Source organism: Geotrypetes seraphini, chromosome 9, assembly GCF_902459505.1.
Source record: "Geotrypetes seraphini chromosome 9, aGeoSer1.1, whole genome shotgun sequence".
Classification (NCBI taxonomy): domain Eukaryota; kingdom Metazoa; phylum Chordata; class Amphibia; order Gymnophiona; family Dermophiidae; genus Geotrypetes; species Geotrypetes seraphini.
The window spans coordinates 116,552,148-116,572,730 of NC_047092.1; the positions used below are offsets into that span (position 1 = coordinate 116,552,148).

General features: G+C 42.9%; 1 protein-coding gene across 1 annotated transcript in view; it reads right to left on the minus strand.

Annotated features, from left to right (window-relative positions):
- Positions 1-1,176: 1,176 nt before the first annotated feature.
- Positions 1,177-20,583, minus strand: part of SNED1 (sushi, nidogen and EGF like domains 1) — a 1,138,259-nt gene continuing 1,118,852 nt past the window's right edge. Inside the window, exon 32 of the mRNA XM_033958723.1 lies at positions 1,177-2,325. The gene's annotated coding sequence lies outside the window, so the exon portion shown is untranslated. The remainder of the gene's footprint in view (positions 2,326-20,583) is intronic.

Consider the following 20,583-nt stretch of genomic DNA (forward strand, 5'->3'; position numbering starts at 1 on the left):
CTTCAGTTTTGGATTACCTGTTTCATTTGTCTCAATCAGGCCTCAAATCCACATCCATTCAAGTCCACCTCAGTGCAATTGCTGCTTTTCATCAGCCTATCAAAGGGAAACCCCTTTCTGCTCATCCTGTGGTTTCCAAATTTATGAAAGGACTTTTCAATGTCAAACCACCACTCAAACCATCTCCAGTGGTTTGGGATCTCACTGTTGTTCTTGCTCAATTGATGAAGCCTCCTTTTGAACCAATGGATGCGGCTCATCTTAAATACCTCACTTGGAAAGTAGTTTTTCTCATTGCTCTTACATCTGCTTGCAGGGTCAGTGAGCTACAAACTTTAGTAGCGGACCCACCTTTCATAGTATTCCATCATGCCAAGGTGGTCCTCCATACTCATCCTAAATTCTTACCTAAAGTGGTTTCAGAATTTCATCTCAACCAATCCATTGTACTTGCAGTGTTTTTTCCAAAGCCTCATTCTCATCCTGGAGAAACAGCTCTGCATACTCTGGACTGTAAGCGTGCTTTAGCTTTCTACTTGCAATGCACTCAACCACATAAATTTGCTCCTCAACTTTTTGTCTCCTTTGATCCAAACAAGTTGGGACATCTGATTTCCAACTGGTTAGCGGCTTGCATCTCTTTCTGCTATGCTCCAGCAGGACTGCATCTACAAAGTCGAGTCACAGCCCACAAAGTCAGAGCCATGGCAGCATCAGTATCTTTCCTTAGATCTTCTTCTATTGAGGAAATCTGCAAAGCTATCACTTGGTTCTCGGTTCATACATTCACCTCTCATTATTGTCTGGATACTCTTTCCAAACGGGATGGCCATTTTGGCCAGTCAGTATTACAACATTTATTCTCCTAAGTTGCCAGCACTCCCACCATCCCATTTTGGTTAGCTTGGAGGACACCCACATGTGAGAATATGCTGCCTGCTTGTTCTGGGATAAAGCACAGTTACTTACCGTAACAGGTGTTATCCAGGGACAGCAGACAGATATTCTCACATCCCACCCTCCTCCCCTAGTTGGCTTCTTTGCTAGTTGTCTGAACTGAGGAGAGACGTGCCCTACACTGGGCGGGAAGGCACTCGCGCATGTGCGGTGCAGCAGTCGCAAACTTTCTAAAGTTCTGCAAGCAAGTCAGCTTGCAAAGCTGTCTACATTGGGGCTCCGTGGATGACATCACCCACATGTGAGGATATCTGCCTGCTGTCCCTGGATAACACCTGTTACGGTAAGTAACTGTGCTATCTCAGAAATACCATACACATATATGTCTTATTTCATATATCCTGCTATTCACACACCACTATCCATTTGAAGCAGCAGGTCTAACTAATTACTTTATTGGGCAGACTAGATAGACCATACAAGTTTATCTGCCTTCATTTACTATGTTACATATCACATCTCAAGTGCCTCTTTAGTGAATAATCTGATTCTTTGTTGGAAACCGAGCCCTCTCACAGTTCTATTCTTCAGGTCTCTACCCACAGTTGTTCAACCTTTCATTAGTGATATCTCTTTGTATGTTTCCCTCTCAACCTGCCCAGATCCTCCCATTCATTCCAGTTTATTTAACCCACCCTCTTTCTCTTTCCAAGAAGCCCCACATTCTTATATAGGCCTCATGTCATCATATCATCCCTTTGAGGTCCTGCCTCTTATATACACAGTATTGCTTTGCCCTGGTAAAGTGACCAGCACATACTTACAGTGAAAACAAAAAAGTGATATCTCCAAAAGCCCAATTGATAAGAGTGGCAATGATGGTACAAGCCACACTACAGTGAAGAATTATCAACAATTATATCATGTCCTGGTTTTATGGGCTTATCACTACATGGCCATAAACAGTGTATATATCTATAGATGCACAAATAAGTCTATATCATTTGATAGTGAGCTCATTGTGAGTCAGCTGTAATTCCAATGTGAGCTACTCGAGAAAGTCCCTCCTGGTTCATGAAGCACAACAGCCCATATGGCTGAGAGCAGATCAATAAAACACAATTGTATTGTGACTCTTAAGAGTTGAGCTTCAGCTGTTTTGACTAAACCTTCTGGATTCTCTCAGTAAAGATATGGGGGAGGGAAGATGCACAGAGGAGTGATGTAGACACTGGAGTAAGAAGTTCGTCCTTGTGCTGGCTAAATATGCCATGGAGATTGTGTCAAAAAAGAGTGTGAAAATAGGGAGTCAGGCCAGTAACTTTGAAGACCTCAGGTAAAAATGCTCTCCAGTCTTTTCGTTAAGCTCTGACACAATCCAAAGATCCAACCTTCCCTGGGATGTATATCATATGAATGTTCTGGTCCCTGGGAAGAAAGAAGACAGACCTAATATTAGATATGCTGTGATAATTAGAGAACCATTTCTCATTTCTTACTGGAACTTTTTGCTATCACCTCATTAAATAGATACATGAAGCTAATAATGTGTGAATGTCCAAAAAACTAACAAAGCCTGACCATAAAGCAAGAGTCAATGAAACATCCACTCGTCCAAAACCTATGGTACCGCTTGTGTCTAAGTGCTTTGAAAATGAGCCCCATAGTGCTGTATTTGATAATATGCAAACAAATGTCCCACTGTTAAACCGACCAGGCTTTATATCTATTCTACTCTACTGATGCACCTGGCTTCTCAAATATTAAAAATATTTTGCTTTCCAGGAAAAAATTCAGTATTTCCTCAAACTGGCAAAAACATGGTACTGAATGGGTTTTGGCCCCACTGCTGATTCACATCCCACCATAAGGCCTGAATGGAATGCAGCATGTTATTTTTAAACGTTCCCAGGGATCTCTAGGTTTTGTGTGAAGAATATGGTACATACTATAACTTGAAAACTAATCCTGTTCCATTAGTAAAGGCATTTGGTCTTGCCTTGTCAAGACCAAATACTTGCAAGAGACAAAGTAAAGCCACCTGGTTATAGCATTTTAGATCCACCAAGCTCCCCTGCAGCAAGAAATCGAGTTTAAGCTTAGGCTTCTTGCACCCCCAACCCCCCCAAAAATAAAAAATAATAAAAAAAAATGGCAGTGCCTTTCAGAGACCCATCATATCCCTTTTGAACAACCTCAGGGGCAATAATTTCAATATATAAAAGCTACTTAGAAAAAAAAAAAGAAGAAGCTGATAAGTTTGCTCAATGACAAGGAGAGATGAGTCCACTGACTCAGCTGTTTCTTTGTCAACACAAGCAGTTCAGGGATATTCACCAAACAAAACTTAATTGGATCTTGAGGAAATTGAATACTCAGATACTGAAATATATCTCCTGCCTGTCTGAGAGGAAAATGGCCTTCCAAGACATCGTTTTGCAGCGCCAGTGGTTCTGACTTATTCAGGTTTAATTTGAAACCTGAAAAGTCATACGTATTCTCGAAAACACTCAGGGGTTCCCTGATAAAGACCAAAAGGGAGTTGACAAACACTGCCACCTTCAAAATATGGGGCCCTATGGAAATACTGTGAATATTGTGGTTAATCTCCAATATCCATAAAAGAAGATCCAGTGACATAAGAACATAAGAAGTTGCCTCCGCTGGGTCAGACCAGAGGTCCATCGTGCCCAGCAGTCCGCACCCGCGGCAGCCCATCAGGTCCATGACCTGTCAGTGGTCCCAGAACTCATCCTATAAGCTATCACTACTTCTATCTGTACCCCTCAATCCAAGACAAAAAAGTAAAGCATTCAAAGAGCATCTCTGCCTAGTTCCGTTGTGTATCTCAAAACGTGTTGAAAAACATTTCATTTTCCTAGGTCTGCCATTGCTGTGTTGCTGATAAAAGTTCTTAGCTGGTAATGGATGATGCTATAAAAAAAGGACCACACCACACTATGGTGCTCCAAATGTGAGGTTGCTGAATGTATGCTTTTCTCATGCTTTATGGAGTTCCCCTCCCCCCACCCCCCATGATATAACACTTGACTCCAGATGGTAGGTAAATTGGAGAGGCTGTTGGGAAGGCATATTGTGTTTTCTTCTTTGTGTTTCAATTTATCTAGTAATGTGCAAAAGGTGGAACACATGCCTTCACACAATGCCTTCTTTACATTGATGATGTGGGAAGTCAGTGATGCTCCTCTTACCTTTAAGAGGTGTAAGCTCTTTTGGTCAATTTGGAAAGTATATGTGCAATCCTGCCAGTAAGGGCAAGAAGTCTGATTCTGAATGAGTTGGCAATGTGAAGCTGGTCACTCCTAGATGTGCACTTCCATTAGGCAGCAACTCTTTTTGGGGGAGAGGGGGTTGGGGAGTAGTCAGTAAGTTGGGAGGTATAGCCATTAGGTGGGGGGATTCATAAGATGATAGTGGGGATGTGAGGAGCAGGGGATTGGTTTCTTTTTAGTGTTGTAAACGAGTGAATTTTTAATCCAATTTACTGAAGATGTGCATGCTTTTGTTGACTGATGACAAATTTTCTCAATGAAAAGATCATTAATAGATATCCCCCCTCCCCCCAAAGGACTAAGCAATGCTTTTTCTGTGTCAAAACTGATAAGCATTGAGGGAAGATGCTTCCTATGCACAAATCTGTAGCAAATGGAGTGAGGGCATGTTAGTACACATCAGTTTCTGTTTTTTGTTCCTAAATAAAAGCCTTACTAAAACTTGCACATAAAAATTTTGCTAGGCTCATTTAGATACAGAAGAATAGCATGTTCATCATTTGACACTTTATCATGTTCAAAAAGTTATACTGTATACACTAATGGGCAGACTGGATGGACCGTTCAGGTCTTTATCTGCCGTCATTTACTATGTATGCTATAATAAAAGGAGGATACTGTAAACATTCTTGACAGGGTAATGATGTCTTATAAACCCTGTCTGAGATTCCATGAGCAAGTTGGGTAAAAATTGTGCTAAACTGTTTAGCGTGATTTTAGCTTGCAATCTAGCTTCTACATTCAACAATGAGATTGGATCATAAGAGCTTGCTTGCTTCTGATTTTGCCAGGCTTGGGAAAACTATTGTGCCAGGCAGGAATTGCTAAGCAACAATGTCATTAAACATATGGTTAAGGAGGGTGTTATATTAGTTTGCTGAGTTTATAGAACTCCCTGCGCAACCCATCTGGCCTTGCCTACTGTTGTACAATTCACCCCACCTCATCAGTAAATACAGGAGCATTAAGCCGTTTTTGTGCCACTTCCCACAGACAAGGCATCTCTATTGCTGACAAATATATATCTGCCACCATGACTAGTTCAGAACAATCTGAGTATAGTTTTGCATAAATGCTCAAAAAAATCCGCAATTTCCTGGTCTGTGCATACCAATTGCCTATGTGTATCTTTAAGCTATAGGATTTTATGAGATTCTATATGGGGTTTTGCCAATCAAACAAGTAATCTACCTTCTCTGTTCCTATGGTGATACAAACAATATTTATAATATATGGCTGATGACACTGCACACTGATATATTAAAGTATTTAACGCTGCCTCTGTAGCAAGCAACTGCATGAGTGTAGCCTCAGACAGATGGGCACTAAACAATTGCTGGTCTTGACAAATCTGACATTCTAATTTAAGACTCTCCCAATCTCTCACTCTCTTTTGGTGGATAAAGTAGCTGATGATCTCCTCTCTGAGTACTGCCTTTGCCATTTCCCAGAATAATATGGGGTCAAATTAATGTTGGTCAAAGGATACATAGTCCTCTCACTTCTTTTAGACATATTTCTTAAACCTCTGGTCCCCATACAAACCTGGAGGAAATTTCCAGCATCCTTGACCATCGACATTCATGGTCAGCCTTCTGTGAAAGGCGGAGCTTGTTCTGAAAGGACAGACTCCACCTTAACCGAGATGGAACCAGGCTGCTGACGCTAACGTTTAAAAAGGAGATTCCATGGAACGCCTCTTTTGTACAACTTTGGATACCAAACCAGGATGTTTGTTTTATAATATTTGGGAGCCTTTTTGGCTCACATTGACTGCCAAGGCTTATAGCCACCTGTTGAACCCATGATATTGTCGGTACTTTGGACTACAGAATATTTTTATTGTAACGTGAAACTGGGTAGGAGGGTGGGTGGGATTTGTGTGGTTGGCATGGGGGGTGGGTGGATGAGGCTGGCTTTGTTCTTGTTTGCTTGTTTATTGTGTACTGCACAAGAGATATTTGTTAATATGTTTTTTGAAAATTTATCAATAAAAATATATTTTAAAAAAAAGGAGATAAAGCTAGAGAATGACAAGGGGAAATAATTTATCACCATTCCTGCCCTATCCCCATGAGCTCATCCCTGCCCTGTCCCCGCAAGCTCAGTCCCCATCCCTGCCCCGTCCCCATGAGCTCAGTTCCTGTCCCTGCCTCATCCCCGCCCCGCAAGCTCAGTCCCCATCCCTGCCCTGCAAACTGTCAGATCCCACTCAAACAAGCCTCAAAAAGTTATGATTTTATACTGAACTTATTTTATTAAAGTATTAAAAGAGACTATTCTGTACAATTGTCATTTTCTAAACACAAATAATACAGAGCAAGGATCAACAAAACCTCTGTCTCCCCTCCCTTTCACAAATATCCCCTCCACTATTGTGAAAACTGAACAAACCAAATTACTACAGAATGCTACATAGAAAAATCAAGCTAACAGAATACTTAATTCACACATGGCAGGAATACTGTTAGGGGAGTGCAACTAGGGAAACTGCCCCCTGGTCAGAGAGAGAGCCCTAAGCCAGCTGAAAGCTAAAGAAGCACAGCCTGGGCTTTGCAGTCCCCAGTTATGTCTAATACCAGCTCTAGTAGGATACATATTTCAAATCTGAAATATTCTAAATATAAAATAATTTTTTTTCTATCTTTTGTTGTCTGGTAATTTTATTCTTCAAATCACATTGGTCTCAAGCTTTGGTTTGGGATTCCTTCTGTCTTCATCGTGGCATGGCTGGCTCCTGAAGGTAAAATAGGCCCAAGAGGAGTTGGTGAGGAGATGCCGAGTCTGACACAGGCGCAATTTTTTTACCACACGAGCAAGACTTTTCATCGCTTCCACAGGGCGGTGAAAGGTCTTGTCCCCATTCCTGCGGTACACCAGTTGCAAATGTCCCCATTACTGCAGATTTACTGCGGTGACCATGGTTTACTGCGGTAAATGGTCCACATGTCATTCTCTAGATCAGGGGTGCCCACACTTTTTGGGCTTGCGAGCTACTTTTAAAATGACCAAGTCAAAATGATCTATCAACAATAAAATTTAAAAAAAACACAACGCACACTGTACGCATAGAAAATGTTAATTATCATTCCTATTCCAGGGTTTTTCAAAGAGGTCAAAGCAGATGACTCTGCACTATCACCTCAGTAACAACCATACAAAAATAGACAAATATACCCCCCTCCCTTTTTACTAAACCACGATAGCAGTTTTTAGAGCGCAGGGAGCTGCGCTGAATGCCCAGCGCTGCTCTCGACGCTCATAGGCTCCCTGCGCTAAAAAAACTCTATTGTGGTTTAGTAAAAGGGGACCTTAGTGTAAAATATAGACAGCAGATATAAATTGAGACACATTTCGATCACTAAATTTAAAATAAAATCATTTTTCCTACCTTGTCTGGTGATTTCATGAGTCTCTGGTTGCACTTTCTTCTTCTGACTGTGCATCCAGTCTTTCTTCCCTTCTTTCAGCCTGTATGCTTCCTCTCCTCCACACCTCATTCCCTCCCCCAACTTTTCCTTCCTCTCTCCCTGCCCTTTCTTTCTCTCTGCCTCCCTTTCCTTTTTTTCTGTTTCTCTTCTTTCCTTCTGTCTCCCTGCCTGCCCTTTTTCTTTCTTTCTTTCTCCCTGCCCTCCCCCAAGACACTGCCACTGCCATCGGGGACCCAAACTGCCATCGGGGACCAGGACCCAAACCGCCACCAATAACAGCCCGAAAGCCGACGCCAATAACACGCTCAAAAGCCAACGCCGCCCCAACCTCTCCCTGCTTCGGCCGACCAGCATCGCGAGGAACTGTTAGGGGAAATGCTGCCGGGTCCTGCCTTTGCGGAAACAGAAAGTAGGCAGGACCCGGCAGCAAGAAGAGGAAATGCTTCACTAACCTGTCTCCCGCCTTAGCCCGTAGCGAACGCTTGCTTCAGGGCTCTCAACATGTGCGTGCAGGCTTCCCTTCTCCCCCCCTCCCCCTCCCTGGGCATAACTTCCGGTTTCGGAGGGAAGAGAAGAGAAGCCTGCACGCACACGTTAGAGCCCGGAGCATAAGTTCGCTAGGGGCTGAAATCTCCAAGCCGGTTTTTTGGGTTTTTTTTTAATGTTCAGCAGCGGCAGATGACAGCTGGGCGGACCGCCCAGCTAAAAGGCCCTAGGGAGAACACTGGAAAGGAGGGCTGATCGGCCCGTAGATCAGGACGGCAACACGAGTGCGATCGACTCGAGTTGCCTTCCTGAGCTACTGGTCGATCGCAATCGACGCGTTGGGCACCCCTGCTCTAGATAGAGCAGCATTTAAACTGAGTTGTGGGGGAAAGCCGACAGTCACCCAGGAGCGGATGGTTCATTGTGAGGTATCCTTGTAGGATATTATTGAAACAGGATATTTAGGGAGTTCCGGCAGAGGGGTTCCAATAATGGTGAAAAAAAGCCAGGAGGGTTTAAGAGGAAGGCAGAATAAAAGACTCAAATTTTCCCTGTCTTCTCAGCAGCCTGTAGTTGCAAGAAAAAAACCCTCACAATTTGAAGTGTCTATAAGCAAATTCTAGAAGCCTAAAAAATAAAATAGCAGAGTTAGAGTATATAGATATAATAGGCATCTCGGAGACCTGGTGGAAGGAGGATAATAAATGGGACACTGTGTTACCTGGGTACAAATTATATCACAAGGATAGAATGAATCAAATTGGAGGGGGGTTGCGCTATATGTTAAAGAGAGAATTGAATCAAATAAAATAAACATTCTGCATGACATAGATAGCAGTGTGGAATCCTTATGGATAGAAATTCCATGTGTAAAGGGAAGGAATATAAAGGTAGGGTTATACGAGCAGACAGGTGAAGAAATGTTTACAGAGATTAGGAAAGCTGGAGAAATGGGTAATACTATAATAATGGGTGATTTCAATTACTATTTAATTCAACAGAGCATACTTCAATTATCAAAGAAAAAGCAAAAATTATGCGTGACAGTAATAATCACTCCACTGATCACTATGTAGTACAATATAGGGTGAGAGAGAAATGCAATATTCTGCACTAAGCTAAATACAGCATATAAATATGTGGAGAAAAAAGCCTCAGTTAATACTTCATGGGCTCAGAAAACCCCCACAGCAGTGTTTACAGTGCCATTTTTCCTGAAACCGGGTGTGGATTAGCCCAAGCTTGCTGCAGCGTGTGTGAACATTGCAGCTGGATTGTTGTTATCCCCTAACGCAGCCCTGACTGGCAAAACGGGGACTCCCTATCAGGGTACTGGTGTGTGGAAGAAACGAGCAGCAGCGTTGTGCCTGAATGAAAATACAGATAAGTTTTTCCTACTTAGTTTCAACAGTGCTTGGTGTTAGTACACTGTAGCATTTGTTTTTTTGATTTTGATGCTGACTGATCCTGTGAATGAAACACTATATTGACATGGTGATAGAACTACAGTAAACACTGCTGTGGAGTTTTTTTGAGCCCATGAAGCATTAACAGCCTTTTTTCTCCACATATAGCTTAGTGCAGAATATAATCAAACCTCAGTTTGCGAGTAACCCGGTTTGCGAGTGTTTTGCAAGACGAGCAAAACATTCTTGCAAATCTTGTCTCACAAACCGAGTGTTGACTCGATTTGCGAGCACCCCCCCCCCAATAACCAGCATCACTCCCCCTCCACTCACACAGGCTCCTCATGTGAACCAGAATCCCCCCCACGCAAACAGGCACCCCCCGCCCAAACAACTTCAAACTTACCCCCGTCTAGCACCGGCACGCAGCCCACAGAATGTGCTGGTGCCGCTTGAAGAAGTTCCTGCCTCTGCTGGGCCTTGAGCATGCATCTGCGCATGCTCAAGGCCATCTAGTTCTCCCTCTCGCAGAGATTCTCGGAGATCTCAGAGAATCTCGGCGAGAGGGAGAACTAGATGGCCTTGAGCATGTGTAGATGCATGCTCAAGGCCCAGCAGAGGCAGGAACTTCTTCAAGCGGCACCGGCACGTCCTGTGGGCTGCGTGCCGGTGCCAGACCGGGGGGTGGGGGGGTAAGTTTGAAGTTGTTCGGGCGGGGGGTGCCAGTTCACGTGGGGGGGCCTGTGTGAGTGGGGGGGAGCGATGCCAGTTCTCGGGGGAGGGGGTGGAGGGGGGGGAACGTATCAAGCAAGTTTCCCTTAGTTCCTATGGGGAAACTCGCTTTGATATACGAGTATTTTGGTTTACGAGCATGCTTCTGAAATGAATTATGCTCGTAAACCAAGGTTCCACTGTACTGAGTTTCTCTCTCACCCTATATTATACTACATAGTGGTGAGTGGAGGGTCATTACTGTGTCAAACATAATTTTTGCTTTTTCTTTGATTTCAATTACCCCAAATGTTACATCGGGGAGTGCTAGGGAGGTAAAATTCTTAGATGTCATAAATGACTTCTTCATGGAGCAACTGGTCTGGAAACCGACAATAGGAGGTGCTATTTTAGATTTGGTTTTTAGTGGAATGCAAGACATAGTGCGGGAGTTAACTGTGTTGGGTCTGCTGGGAAACAGTGATCATAATGTGATCAAATTTGAGCTGATACTGGGAGTAACGTCGCAAAAGAAATCTACTCTAGGGGCGTTTAATTTTTGAAAGGGCGACTATGATAAAATGAGGAACATGGTTAAAAAGAAGCTAAAAGGATCAGTTGCAAAGGTTAGGACTGTAAACCAGGCATGGATGTTACTTAAAAATACCATCGTGGAAGCCCAGACCAGATGTATTCCACGTATCAGCACAGGTGGAAATAAGAGGAAATGAGAGCCGGTATGGATAAAAGGTGAAGTGAAAGAGGTTATTAGAGCAAAAAAAACATCTTTTAAAGAATGGAAAAAGGATCCAAATGAAGAAAATAAGAAGAAACACAAGCACTGGCAAGTTAGATGCAAAGCATTGATAAAGACAGCTAAGAAAGAATATGAAGAGCAGCTTTCAAAAGAGGCAAAAACTCATAGCAATTTTTTTAGGTACATCAGAAGCAGAAAACCTGTGAGGGAATCTGGGGGATCATTGGATGACCAAGGAGCAAAAGTGACGCTCAGGGAGGATAAGGCCATAGCGGAAAGACTGAATTAATTCTTTGCTTCAGTCTTTACGGAAGAAGACATGAGATCTACCTGAACTGGAAATGGTTTTCAAGGGTGATGATGCGGAGAAACTGAAAGAAATCTTGGTGAATCTGAAAGATGTGCTGAGCCAAATCAACAAATTAAAAAGTGATAAATCACCAGGACCAGATGTATACATCCCAGGGTACTAAAAGAACTCAAATACGAAATTGCTGACCTGCTGTTAGTGATCTGTAACCTGTCGCTAAAATAATCTGTAGTACCTGAAGATTGGAGGGTGGCCAATGTTACACCAGAGATCCAGAAAATTACAGACTGGTAAGCCTCACTTCGGTGCAGGGCAAAATGGTAGAAACAATTATAAAAAATAAAATTGTGGAACTCGTAGACAAACATGATTTAATGAGACGGAGTCAGCATGGGTTCAGCCGAGGGAGATCTTGCCTCACAAATTTGCTTGACTTCTTTGAAGGTATGAATAAACATGTGGATAAAGGTGAGCCAGTTGATATAGTGTATCTAGATTTTCAGAAAGCTTTTGATACAGTTCCTGATGAAAGGCTCCTGAGAAAATTAAAGTGTCATGGGATAGGTGGTGAAGTTCAGTTGTGGATTAGGAATTGGTTATCGGATAGAAATAGAGGGTAGGGTTAAATGGTCATTTTTCTCAATGGAGGAGAGTAAACAGTGGAGTGCCGCAGGGGTCTACACTGGGACCAGTGCTATTTAACTTATTTATAAATGATCTGGAAATTGGAATGACGAGTGAGGTGATTAAATCTGCAGATGATACTAAACTGTTCAAAGTTGTTAAAACGCATGCGGATTGTGAAAAATTGCAGGCGGACCTTAGGAAATTGGAAGACTGGGCATCCAAGTGGCAGATGAAATTTAATGTAGACAAATGCAAAGTCATGCACATTGGGAAGAATAACCTGAATCAGTTACCAGATGCTAGGGTCCACCATGGGTGTTAGCACCCAAGAAAAGGATCTGGGTGTCATTGTAGACAATACGATGAAACCTTCCACCCAATGTGTGGCAGCAGCCAAAAAAGCAAACAGGATGCTAGGAATTATTTAAAAAAAGGATGGTTAGCAAAACTAATAATGTCATAATACCTCTGTATCGCTCCATGGTGCAACCTCATTTGGAGTATTGCATTCAATTCTGGCTCCTTATCTCAAGAAAGATATAGTGGCGCTAGAAAATGTTCAAAGAAGAGCGACCAAGATGATAAAGGGGATGAAACACCTCTCGTATAAGTAAAGACTAAAACAGTTAGAGCTCTTCAGCTTGGAAAAGAGACAGCTGAGGGGAGATATGATTGAAATTTACAAAATCCTGAGTGGAGTAGAACGGGTACAAGTGGATTGATTTTTCGCTCCGTCAAAAATTACAAAGACTAGGGGACACTCAATGAAGTTACAGGGAAATACTCTTAAAACCAATTGGAGGAAATTTTTTTCACTCAGAGAATAGTTAAGCTCTGGAACGCGTTGCCAGAGGATGTGGTAAGAGCGGATAGCATAGCTGGTTTTAAGAAAGGTTTGAACAAGTTCCTGGAGGAAAAGTCCATAGTCTGTTATTGAGAAAGACATGGGGGAAGCCACTGCTTGCCCTCTATTGGTAGTATGGAATATTGCTACACCTTGGGTTTTGGTCAGGTACTAGTGACCTGGATTGGTCACCGTGAGAACAGGCTCCTGGGCTTGATGGACCATTGGTCTGACCCAGTAAGGCTATTCTTATGTTCTTCTGTAATTTCATGCAGGATACAGCCTATTTGAAAATACATGACATGAATGTTCGTGCACTGGAAAAATCCAGCATGAGTATCCATTTTATAAACTGAAATGCCTAAATTTTGAATGGGGAAAACAAGGGACATGGACATCTATATAACAGCATTCTAATAAAATAACCAAATATACACCCTTGTAGAGGGTCAGCCTACTAGTTAATGCAGTGGACCTTAGGAAAGCAAGGGACCCAGATTCAAATTCCACTAACTGTGTAATTTTGAGGCCTCTAGGAACAGAAAAATACCTACTCTATCTGAATAGATACCATATCAATAGCAATCAGGCTTGTAGGTGTCATATATTTAGGTACAACACAATTTTTTCTGTTTCTGGAGGCTTTTATCTTCAAAAAACATTTGTTTAGATGCATAAGATCCTATTAATTACAGATCAATCTCAATCTTCTGCTTATGTGGACAGATTGTATAATTAATGCCTTTTATTATGTCTCCTTGTTATGTTTCTAGCTATGAGTAGAGATTTAGTGGGAAATTTTGAAAGAAAGTGGTATTTTTAGGTACTGTGAATGCACCTATGTAGAGCATCTTCTATTATGAAAAATAAGTACTGTCAAACCTTGGTTTGTGAGTAATGTGATTTGCAAGTGTTTTGCAAGTCGAGCAAAACATTTTCACAAATCGTGTCTCGCAAAATGAGCATTGACTCGATTTGCGAGTCCCCCTGCCCATGAAACAGCATTGCTTCCCCCGCGAACACCTGCCCCCCCGTGCAAATTGGCATCCCCCGCCCACCCAAACTGAAGGCTTACCCCTAATCTGGCACCAGCACGCAGCACCAACCCACAAGAGGTGCCGGTGCCCGAAGATCCTCCCTCTTCCTGGACTGAGCCTTGAGCATCTGCGCATGCTCAAGGTCTTCTGGTTCTCATTCTCTCCGAGAATCTCAGCAGAGAGAGAGGAAGAAAAAGTTGGAGGAGGGAATGGAGTGTGTCAGGTAGCAGAGGGCAGGCAGGGAGAGAGGATGATAAAGTTGGACTCATGGAGAGACAGAGAGAGATGTTGGTTGGGGAATGGAATGAGGTCTGGAGGAGAGGAAGCATGTAGGAGGCAGAAAGAAGGGAAGAAATATTGGATGCACAGTCAGAAGGAAGTGCAGCCAGAGACTCATGAAATCACTAGACAAGAAAGGTAGGAAAAATGATTTATTTTCAATTTAGTGATCAAAATGTGTCCGTTTTGAGAATTTATATCTGCTGTCTATATTTTGCACTATGGCCCCCTTTTATTACTGCAAGTGGTTTTTTGCTCAAGGAGCCTATGAGCATCGAGAGCAGCGGGGAGCATTCAGCGCAGTACCCTGCACTAAAAACTACTATCATGGTTTAGTAACAGGGGAGGGAGTATATTTGTCTATTTTTGTAAAGTTGTTACTGAGGTGACATTGCATATTTTAAAGTCATCTGCCTTGACCTCTTTGAAAAAAAGCCCGAATATAAATTATAATTAACATTTTCTCTGCATACAGTGTGCTTTGTGTTTTTTTCTTTTCTTTTCTTTTTTTAAGTATAATATTTCTTTATTAGGCAAAACCAACAGCATACAGAAACAAGAAAAAGCAAAAACACATCAGCAAAGTAGGCAGGCTACAAATACAAATCAATAATGTTGGTAGATCATTTTGGTTTTCATGAGTGTGTTGTACTAGGGGGAGGGAGGGGGAGAAAATAATTCTAGGTGGAAAAATTCTTTAAAATATCAGTGCTGTTTTTATAACTGTTTTTGTATGTATTCCTATAAGAACTGTTTTAGAGTTAGAAAACGCATACATACAGAATCAGGCAGCTCATCGTCATCTCCCTCTAATAGTCCTGTACAGAAATCTCCAAGGACCACACGGCATGCCTGTCCCTCTCCCAAACATGATTCTTTTTTTAGACAAAATTTGGAATCATCAACCTCCACATGTCAGGAGACAATCTCAGATTTATCCTCCAGTGACAAACAAGTTTTACCCTCAGTATCATCCCCAACCTATGAACAGATTTTATTTTCAGTACCATCCTCAAATTTTGAACAGATTTCACTCTCAGTACAGGGGACGAGGCAGAGGGAGAGGTCGGGGGTATACCAGACACCCTTCTTACAGTCACAGACCATATATGCGCAAACAGAGTTGGCAAATAACAACCATAGACACATTAGTGACAGGGACTTTTGATATTCCCATTATTAATATTTCTGACTGTTCTAAATCCGAATGAGACAGAGGTTTTAAAAAAAGGCCTGTCTTTCGTTCCAACAGTAGGTTATAATTCCTTTCAAACAAGAGTGGACTTATTCAAATTCACACGCAAGTTATATATTATACAATCCTTTGCTAAAACCACTAATACGTACACAGACACGTCAATTGTGAAATGTCCATCACGTTGGATTCCACCAGGCAATGTTGATCCTCTGATACAGTTTTGAACGTGATATCAAAAAAATTAGAAGGAACCAAGAAACAGAGATATTACAATATGACCAAACTAGAGAGTGAGGCGATTAAAACCTTGAGACAAGATTACAGCAATATCATTAAACCAGCTGATAAGGGAAGTGGGATAGTAGTTCAGAAAAGGGTAGATTATGTAGCAGAAACAGAAAGGCAAGTTCACCATAGAGAATATTATATTCCCTTAGATACTGATCCTACAGAGACTCTTCAAACAGAAATTTCTGAGGTGGTCACATTTGCTTTTACAGCAGGATATTTAGAAACATAGAAACATAGAAAGATGACAGCAGAAAAGGGCTATAGCCCATCAAGTCTGCCCACTCTACTGACCCACCCTATTAAGTCTGAGTACTAATGACCTAGTTCCTTAACTCGACCCTCGTAAGGATCCTACTAGGGCATCCCATTTATTCTTAAAGTCAATAACGCTGGTGGCCTTGATCACCTGCTCTGAAAGAGAGAGATTTTCTTATTATGAAGACGCCTGTTATTCCCACGTTTTACACACTCCCCAAAATTCATAAAATCCATGCTTAAGCCATCTGGAAGGTCTATAGTCTCTGGTAATGGTTCGGTGTTGGAACCCCTCTCTATATTTGTGGATTTTTTTCTAAGACCATATATCCCTCTGATGCAGTCTTATGTAAGAGATTCGTCACATTTTATTAATTTGCTAAATGACTATAAAGGTGACCTATCCGACATCCATCTTGTAAGTTTGACTTCGGTTCTGGGGGAAGATGGCGGAAGCGCTGATAAAAGACAGTAACGATGAACATCTAGAAAGGAATAAACTGATGAAAACAAGCCAACATGGCTTCTGCAAGGGAAGATTGTGCCTAACGAACTTATTGCACTTCTTCGAAGGAATTAACAAACGAATGGACAAAAGGGACCCCATAGACATTGTATACTTAGATTTCCAAAAAACCTTTGACAAGGTACCCCATGAACGCCTACTATGAAAACTGAAGAACCATGGGGTGGAAAGAGACATACATAGATGGATCAAAAATTGGTTGGCGGGATTGTGGACTGTATTAGATGATTTGTTATAGTTGCTTATTTTTTTAGTTCTTAGTTTGTATTATGATTAACTAAGAGAGTTAAATATTTCTGTATTGCCTTTAAACATCTTTGTATATAGGCGGGTAGGAAGCAAAGAGTAGGAGTGAAGGGCCACTACTTTGACTGGAGGAGGGTCACGAGTGGTGTTCCGCAGGGGTGGTAATTGGACCGCTACTGTTCAATGTATTTATAAATGATCTAGAAACAGGGACGAAGAGCGAAGTAATAAAATTTGCAGATGACACTAAACTATTTAGTGGAGTTGGGACTAAAGAGGACTGTGAGGATTTACAAAGGGACCTGAACAAACTAGAATAGTGGGTGAAGAGATGGCAGACGAAGTTTAATGTAGAGAAATGTAAAGTCTTGCATGTAGGAAACAGAAACCCAAAGTACAGCTATACGATGGGAGGGCTGGTAATGGGTGAAAGTACCTTAGAAAAGGATTTGGGGGTAATAGTGGACAAGACAATGAACATGTTGGCACAGTGCGCAGCAGCCTCTAAGAAGGCGAATAAAATGCTAGGTATTATCAAGAAAGGTATTACAACCAGAATGAAAGAAGTTATCCTGCCGTTGTATCAGGCGATGGTGCGCCCGCATCTGGAGTTCTGCATCTAGTATTGGTTGCCTTACCTTAAGAAGGATATGGCGATACTCGAGAAGGTTCAGAAAAGAGTGACGCGATTGATAAAAGGCATGGAAAACCTTTCATATGCTGAAAGATTAGATAGACTGGGGCTCTTTTCCCTGGAAAAGCGGAGGCTTAGAGGTAACATGATAGAGACTTACAAGATCATGAAGGGCATAGAGAAAGTGGAGAGGGACAGATTCTTCAAACTTTCAAAAACTACAAGAACGAGAGGGCATTCGGAAAAATTAAGACGGGACAGATTCAGAACCAATGCTAGGAAGTTCTTCTTTACCCAAAGGGGGGTGGACACCTGGAATGAGCTTCCAGAGAGTGTGATGGGACAGAGTACGGTATTGGGGTTCAAGAAGGGATTGGATGATTTCCTGGAGGAAAAGGGGATAGAAGGGTATAGATAGAGGATTACTATACAGCTCCTAGACCGATAGGCCGCAGCATGAGCGGACTGCTGGGCATGATGGACTTCTGGTCTGACCCAGCAGAGGCACTGCTTATGTTCTTATGTTCTTATTAGATATAGTATCATTATACACTAATATTCCTCAATTAGAAGCTCTCATTGTTATAGAGAACATGATTAGGAATAGAAATACATACTGTAGGATCCCTAACTATTTGGTTCTCACCATGGCTACTATAGCACTCACCAAGAATTATTTTATGTTCCAAGATCAAATATATCAACAGATGAAGGGTACTGCCATGGGTGCTACGATGGCATCCGATATTGCCAATTTGTATGTTGCTAATTTTGAATCTATTCATCTACAAGATCACCCTTTTAAACAGAATGTCCAATTCTATAGAATATATATAGATGACATTTTTATGTTGTGGAAGGGTGATATTGATACCTTGGAGGCATTTCTGGTCTGGTTAAACACACGTGATTCTAATCTCAAGTTTCAAATGCAACATGATCCCCTTTCAATTTCCTTTTTAGATTTGATGATTAAGAAAGGGGACCATTGATTCACTACTTCTTTGTATAGGAAACCAACAGACAGAAATGCTTTCCTTCATTATGAAAGTTTTCATAATCAATCTTTAAAGAAAAATGTACCTTTTTCTCAGTTTTTAAGGTTTAAGAAGATTTGCTCTGGCAATGAAGACTACACACGGCAGTCTATCACTCTCCACGAGAGATTCAAAAATAGGGGTTACCCAGATATATATATATATAAGAGAGGGTTTTAAGAAAGCAAATACATATCATAGGGAAGATTTACTTACATCACGAGCACCAAAAGCACCACCAGACATTGTTTGTACATTGAAATTTTTGCATTTGATAAATGACATTCAGAAGATTATTAGACAGCATTCTGAAAGGACATACTTGTTTTAGAGATAAGCGCCTTATTGTCGCACTAGTCTTATACCCCGTTACATTAACGGGTGCTAGAATATATGTGTGTGTGTCTCTCTATTTCTTTCTCTCTCTCTCTCTCTCCTTAGCCGCTTTCTTTCTTTCTGTCTTTCTTTTTCCTTGGCTGTCCATCACCACCCCTTGCCTGCTCCCCCTGTCCATTCTCCCTTCCTTTTACCTCCCCTGTGTCCACCACCACCCCTTCACAGGTCTCCTTATGCAGCAGCAGCCCTTCTCCCTTTGTTTTACCTCCCCCCTGTCCAACAGCACCTTCCTTCTCCCCCTGTCCAATATTAGGCCTCCGTTCTTTTTTCTTCACCCCCCCTGTCCATCAGCACCTCTTTCCTTCTCCCCCTGTCCAGCAGTAGGCGTCCCTTCCTTTTTCTCCCCCCCTCCTTCTTATCCCTATGATACACTTATCTTGCTCTGCCCGTGATCAGAGGCTCCCGACAGCCGCCCAGTTGCACCCATTGGAAAAGTTCCCTCTGCAGCATCCCGCACCCCTCCTGACGCGACTCCCGCTGTCCCGCACCTGCCCCTGTGTCTTTCTTCTTGTCTTTCTGTGTCCCTTCCTCCGTCTGTCTGTCCAAAGCAGCATTTCCTCCCCCCACACCATTTCCCTGTGCACCTGCCCCTGTGTCTTTCTTCTTGTCTTTCTATGTCCCTTCCTCCGTCTGTCTGTCCAAAGCAGCATTCCCTCCCCCCACACCAGTTCCCTGTGCACCTGCCCCTGTGTCTTTCTTCTTGTCTTTCTGTCTTCCTTCCTCCCTCTGTCTGTCTGTGCAAAGCTGCATTCCCTCCCCCCACACCAGTTCCCTGTGCCTGCATTAGCGTTTCCTCTACCCTCTTTCCCTTCCCACAGTCGCAACTACAAAAGCGGGCCCGAGTCCTTTGCCGCCCCCCCTACCCTTCCCTTCCCTTCCCGCGGGCCCGACTACACATGGCGATTCAAGCAGTATGTGCAGCACTCTTCACACGCTGCTTCGGGCCCTTCTACTGCCCTGATTTGCTCTGGACGTGCCAGAGTAAATCAGGGCAGTAGAAGGGCCCGAAGCAGCGTGTGAAGAGTGCTGCACACGCTGCTTGAATCGCCAGTCGGGCCCGCGGTAAGGGAAGAGGGGGGGGCGGCAAATGAGTCGGGTCCCAGACAGCGGAAAGTTGCTGGGCTCTTCGGTGTGGCTGCGATCCCTCTCCTCCCAGACCCCCCTCCCCCCCCCCGGAGGAACGGAGATCGATTTGCCGCCATTTTGAAGATCGTTCTGCCCTGCTCCTTGCCTTAGTATATTTTTAAGTTGAAAGACACGGCGGCAGCGGCTCCTCTCAAGATCCCCGACTGCATTGGACTTCCGACGCAGGTGGAAATCCTGAGAGGAGCCGCTGCCTGGTCTTTCAACTTAAAAATATAGTAAGGCAAGGAGCAGGGCAGAGCGAAGAACATTGATTCCCATAAGATCATCCGCCTCGGGGGAGACAGCCGCCGCGTCTGACATCAGCCTCGGGGGAGGAGAGAGGACTTCAGGCAAGGAGCAGGGCAGATCAAAAAACAGCACGGGCCGACAGCCGCCGTGTCCGACATCCGTGTTGGGGGAGGAGAGAGAGTGTTTCGGGCGCATGCCACTCCTATCTGAGATGCTGTACATCTCACAGAAAATGGACGCACGCGATGGAACTGCGCATGCGCGGCCTAGCGTTTTATTATATTAGATACTCCAGACAGAAGAACTTGAAGGAACATCTAGTTCCATCTTTGTTGCCACTCCAATAGTTAATACTTTGGCCCCTAGGGGGCTATCACAGACATTATTTAGAGATCTCAGAATTTGTACAGCCTAAGACTAGGAATACCATATACGTCAAAGAGGAAATTGAATCTACTGGAGAGAACACGCCACAACTGATTGATAAGTTAAAGTCTCTATGAGTCAAAATTCCAGGAATAAATGGCCTGGAAATAAATATCGGCATC